This window comes from Hoplias malabaricus, chromosome 1 (genome assembly GCF_029633855.1).
Source record: "Hoplias malabaricus isolate fHopMal1 chromosome 1, fHopMal1.hap1, whole genome shotgun sequence".
Taxonomy (NCBI): Eukaryota; Metazoa; Chordata; class Actinopteri; order Characiformes; family Erythrinidae; genus Hoplias; species Hoplias malabaricus.
The window spans coordinates 164935-170934 of record NC_089800.1 but is presented as its reverse complement, the minus strand read 5'-3'; positions in this window follow the sequence as shown (position 1 = coordinate 170934).

The following is a 6000-nucleotide window of genomic DNA, read 5'->3' as shown; positions in this document are numbered from 1 at the left end:
GAAAAAACCTGCCAGGCAGCCATCTTTCTTGAAAATCCTTCAAACATTTTAGACAGGAAAAATTCCCCCATGATCCCTCTGCCTAGGCGATCACAAACTGTACTCCAGTCCAATTAAATTTATTCTATATGTGTAGGGAGTTGACTTAAGTAAATGTGTATAGAAATCTCAGAAAATAAAATCAAACCAATGTCCAAATTCAGGCTGGTCGACCCATCGGACCTTCCAATGGACCTGTCCCTACCTGACACACCCCTTGGCCCTAACATCGATAAAAACAAAAACATCTGAGATTTCAATACACTTTCAAAGATTACATTTCATCAGTCTATAAGTCTTCATAATAAACAGTTGTTACCATTTTTAATATCACTCGTATAATGATTTATCAATATCAAAGATTACTAATAATAAACAATACAATAGAAACATATGACATAATATTGTCTCTTCAGCAATTATGTCTTCTGATGTGATGTTGATGACATATTGAGCTTCAGCAAGTCTTCACCATTCTTATTTCAAAGTCCTTCTGTTTTATTGTCCTCTTTTGAGTTTTTGGATCCCTGTAGCATTTCAGGAATCTCGAACAACCATCCTCCCTTACAGTGGTCTTCTCCCTTTTTCCTTTCTGGAAGAAAGAAATAACAGCCAGTATCTTTTGCAAAAATGACAGATGCAAATAAACATCAAATACAACTTAATAATAGTAATACTAATAGATTAATACTTTTTATAAGCTACAGTGTATACTTCATCGTAGAATATAATTGATTACTAAATAATAAACCTAACAAAATAAAAGAATAATGTCATAAGTGAATAGAAAAATATATAATAGTGGATATTCAAAATGGATATCTTTCCACCAGGTTGTTTTCCAAAATTTCCTCCTCATGTTTGTCTGAGTCGGTTCTACTTAATAATGGCATCTGTACTTGATCTCCAGGCATTACAACTCCAACCCATTTCAAAATCATAGCTTTTGCACAAGTTAACAACAGTGTACAAAAACAAAACATTATACACACTGCTAAAAGAGCTGCTCCAAAAACTTGAGCCAACATTGCTCCTAGTGGTCCTAATTTCTCCAATAACCAAGCATTCACAGACCATCCAGCATGTTTTGATGGACCAAACGCCTCCCTTATATGCTTCAAAGCTTCTATAACACTAGTCATATTATCAGAATTATCTGGAATCAAGGTATAACAGGCATCCCCTGTTAGATTCAAAGCTACACATAAACCTCCTTGCTTAGCTAAAATGTAATCCTGAGCCATGCCATGTTTTAACAATGTTAATCTGTGACTTTTTTGTGTATTTGACAAATACTGAAACCCTCTTATTGTTTCATTAGCAAACCCTTGTAAAGTGTACGTAATATTATCTATATGATCTGCTAAAAATGTCACACCATACCATGGGAATAATCCTATACCCCATTTTTCTCCTATACTTATTCTCCAATGATAGGCTTCCAAGTTATGAAACTGAGCCATTTCCCTTTTCTTTCTTCTCACAGAATTACCTTCAGAATTCCCTTCATCAGTTGCTTCAACTTTTTGGAGAGTATAAACCTCATAAGGAAGTTTTAATGTTGCCATATAACAACAGCCTGTCCACCCATATGGTAGAAATATGTATGCTTTATCTCCACAAACACACCAAATATCCTTAAAATTTCCTATAGTTACATTTACAGGCAAAATGTCATACTGCACCATTAATGTTCTACTCTGCTTGCTATCTGGTGTATGAAAATTCACTTTAAAAAAAGCATCCTTAGGTTTAGGCTCTTTAAAATTCATCATATAACGAGCACAATCAGATATTCCCATAAACATCCTGTGCCCATTGTGAGTATCATTGGAACAAAAACAGTTTTTAGTCCCCACAGATTTTACTTCCATCGCATCAGGCTGTGCTGTCAGTATATTTTCATGCTGATCAAGGAAATTCACATATGGCAGCTTCATCAACCAAGTACAATTTAATCTAGGTCTAAACAAATGCACTGATAAAGCCATTATTCTATCTTCTTCAGAGTTTTGCTGATATAATAACCACGATAAAGCATAAGATTGACACATAGCATGCAGTGGTTCTGGTACTGTCTCTAAAACTGATGACCATGTGCTTGGTGTTGGAACTTTCACCACACATGGACCAGTCAACATCTTACGGAATGGGTTATTTGCTGAAACCATAAATTTCTAGCTGCCCATGGGTCTGTGATTTGTAACACTGAAGAATCAAATCCATATGCTTTCCATTTTGCTTCTCTTTTCTGTAATGCATGGTAATGGTCAGTTATTTCTTCAGAGGTGCAGTCAAAATCAAAAAACTCTCTCTGCCCTTCTAAAGTGATTTTCTGAGTGGTTACTAAACCATTTGAATCCATGTCTTCCATTGGGTTTCTAGCTTTAAAAGCCACTTGACTTATATTCACTTCATGCTCCATATTTAACTCTGATCCCTGTGTTATGTTTACTTTCTTCTGCAATGGAAAGGACATTACTTCTGGAGTCTGGGTTACTTTTACAACATTATTTGATCTTGTTATTTTCCCATTTTCAACAGTTGTGATAGATTCAGATGTACCCAAAGCAGAAGTTATCATTGGCAGTGTAGAAATATTCATCTCCTTTAATGGCATATCTAAAATAGTAATCTGATTTGTTACATTATTTCATTTACTTATTTCTGGAGCTAAAGTAATTGGCTTAATTTGTTCTTTAGTAACCTTCAGAGTCATTGCTATAGTGGTTTGGTCCTGAACTCTTTTAGTAGATGTAAAAACTTCAATAGGACTCGGGTCCTTTATTATCACTATCACTGTACGAGTTATGTACCCTTCTCTCCACACATTTTGAAATGGCACAAATTTAAGCTCTGGCTCCAAATAAGTACAAGTGTATTCCCCTTGATCTTCCCATGTAACATTACGTAATAGAATTGAACAATCATCTCTAACTTTGAACCACCTAAAGGCATTAAACAAAAGATACTTTCTCTGGTCATGAGGCAAATGATCAACTTCAGGTTCTGTTAACACCACTTCTTCACCATGACTATTTTTCCACTTAGGAGGACTATTACTCCCTGTATTAAATCTTCCACATTTACAGGGAAGATGAATTGTTTTACCTAATTTAACTTTAATCACCGTCTTCAAAGGTGATGACGTTGTTGAAATTATCAAAGGCACTAGTGTAGTTAGATGTGATCCATTTACCCCCTCACTAACTTTCAACACTGAAAAAGTAAAATTCTCTAAAGTTTCATTCTCTTTAGTTCTCATACCGTTTAGGTCTAACCTTTTTTCGAACTGGTCTTGGACTCTTTTCTTGATCCAAGTCCCTGAACTGTTTTGAAATGGAATTACTGCTTTCTGGAATGGGACCTGCTGTTTCTGGGACATATTGAAATTCAATTTATCCAAACTTTTTGTCTTGTTTACAATCTGTCCAAATTTACAATCTGTTACAAATATACACAGAGTCATCAGCATCATCCAAACCAGGGACAATCTCCTCTTCAGGAGATTTACTCTGGTTTGTTTCCTGCATGTTATTTTCAACCTGTTCTCCCTCATGTTCTTTTGGTTCTCCTGAACCTGCAACCTCTCCTTCCTTTGAGAAAGGCTTCTCTTCACTTGGTGCTTTAACACAGTGAGATAAATGATACCACGTTGGAGACCCCTTAACTTGAACTGCCATTCCAGTACTGCGAACAACTTCAAAAGGTCCTTCTCTGCATTCGTTATACCATTTTCTTCTAAATACCTTTACAAACACCTTGTCTCCAGGCTGCACTGTATTCTTCCTTTGCTCATCCAGCCTCTACTGCTCCTCCTCTTTTCTTTGCTTTTCTGAAATGTATGTGGATATTCTTTTATGTAAATTAGCTAAGTATGAAACATATGCTCGCATGTCATCTTCTAAAAGGGATAAACTTGGACCTTTCCCACTTGTACGCAAACATGGCATTGGCATTCGTCTGCCTGTCATCAACTAATGAGGAGTCATGTGTAAATCACCCAGCTCACTTGAGCGACACACCATTAATGCTAATGGAAGTGCTGCTATCCAATTTAAACCTGTGTGCTGACAGATTTTAACAATGCGATTTTTCAAGACACCATTCATTTTTTCACAAATCCCTTGACTTTGCGGATGGTACAGCTCCCAGACGCTGTTTAATTCCCAATTTTTGCAAAATTAATTTCACTGTTTTATCCACATACTCTTTCCCATTATCTGAGGATATTCGATCTGGAAGTCCCCACCTGCTTATGACTTCTCTACACAAAAACCTGGCAACAGATTGAGCATCATTACGCTTAGTTGGACATGCCTCAGGCCATTGTGAAAATCTGTCCCCAACAACCAGCATATACCGTTTACCTTCAACTGGTTTTATCATGTCAACAAAGTCCACAACTAACTCACGCATAGGACCCCTTGGTATTGGAATGTAACCAGGCGGAACCATCAACCCCCTGCGAACATTATTTTTCAAACAAATTGTGCATCTGCCAATTACATAATCAATCTGTTCAAGCAAATATGGTGCCCAAAAACCATACTCTTTGTAATCTTCCTCCTGACTTCTCCCCTAGCCACATGAGCTAACCCCTGTGCCTCTTGAATCATCAGACCTAACAAGTCCGGAGGTGCTACTATCAGCCCCTCATGGTTTCTCCAGAGACCAGTAGAATCCCTGCTGGCACCTCGATATAACCACAATTGTTTATTTATTTCAGGAATAGCTTCCTGCATTAAAAGTACATCATTAAGTGTTACCTTGTCTTCGAAGTCCACTTCATGAGTTACCAAAAACACTTCCCAGAGTTTGTCAGTTCCTGTAATGGCTTTGGCAGCTTCATCAGCTGCTCTATTCCCTTGTGAGACCCTTGATGCATCCATTTTATGAGCTGCACATTTAGCTATTGCCATTTCTTTAGGTTTCATCATAGCATGCAACAGTTTCATTATTTGAGCATGATGCTGTATTGGTGACCCATCAGTTTTCTTAAACCCCTGATTTTTCCACACTGATCCAAACAAATGACACACATTATGGGCATACGCCGAATCTATGTATGTGTTCACTCACTTGCCTTCAGCCAACAAACATGCTTCTGTTAACCCCACAAGTTCAGCAAGTTGTGCAGATGCAGGCTGTGGAATTACTTCAGCCTTTTCAACAACAAAGTCGGTCCCCTGGGCTCTTACTATTGCATAGCCAGCCCTCAATTTATCTCCTACACGATAACAGGACCCATCAGTCCAATACTACACTTCAGCTTCACGCAACGGAAGAGCTTGCAAATCAGATCTAAGTCTTGAATACCTCTCTGCATCTCGTACACAGTCATGTGGCTCACCATCCTCTGGAGTTGGCAAGTTCTCAGCTGGATTTACTGTGACGCACCTCGCTAGGGTGACATCTTCTTGTTCTAAGAGCCTATGATCTCTAATTCTAGGCATAGTTAGAGTATATTTACCAAAGTTTAAGAGATTTCTAAGACTATGATGGGTAAGAATTGTCACTGGATAACCCATTGTGACAGATGATGCTTTCTCATACATTAAGTACACTCCCACCATTGCTCTGTAGCAACTTGGTAACCCCAATTCCACTTCTGAAAAAGCAGTTGAATAATAAGCAATTGGTTGGGGATTGGTTCCCGTACCTGTTGGCTGACAAAGAACTGCACATGCATATTTTCCTTCAGTAGAAGTGGACACATATAACAAAAAAAAATTAAAATAATCAGGCAGAGCTAATGCTGGAGCCTCTTGTAACCTTTGTTTTATTGTCTCAAAAGCTAAAAGGCCACCCTGCGTCCAGGAAAGATTACAATAAAGCTGAGCATTCCCTGTACCTTTAATCATAGCTTTCAAAGGTCTTGTTAAACTAGCATAGTCCTCTACCCATGCTGAGGAATACCCTGCAATACCCAAAAATGTCATCATTTCTACCCTTTCCTGA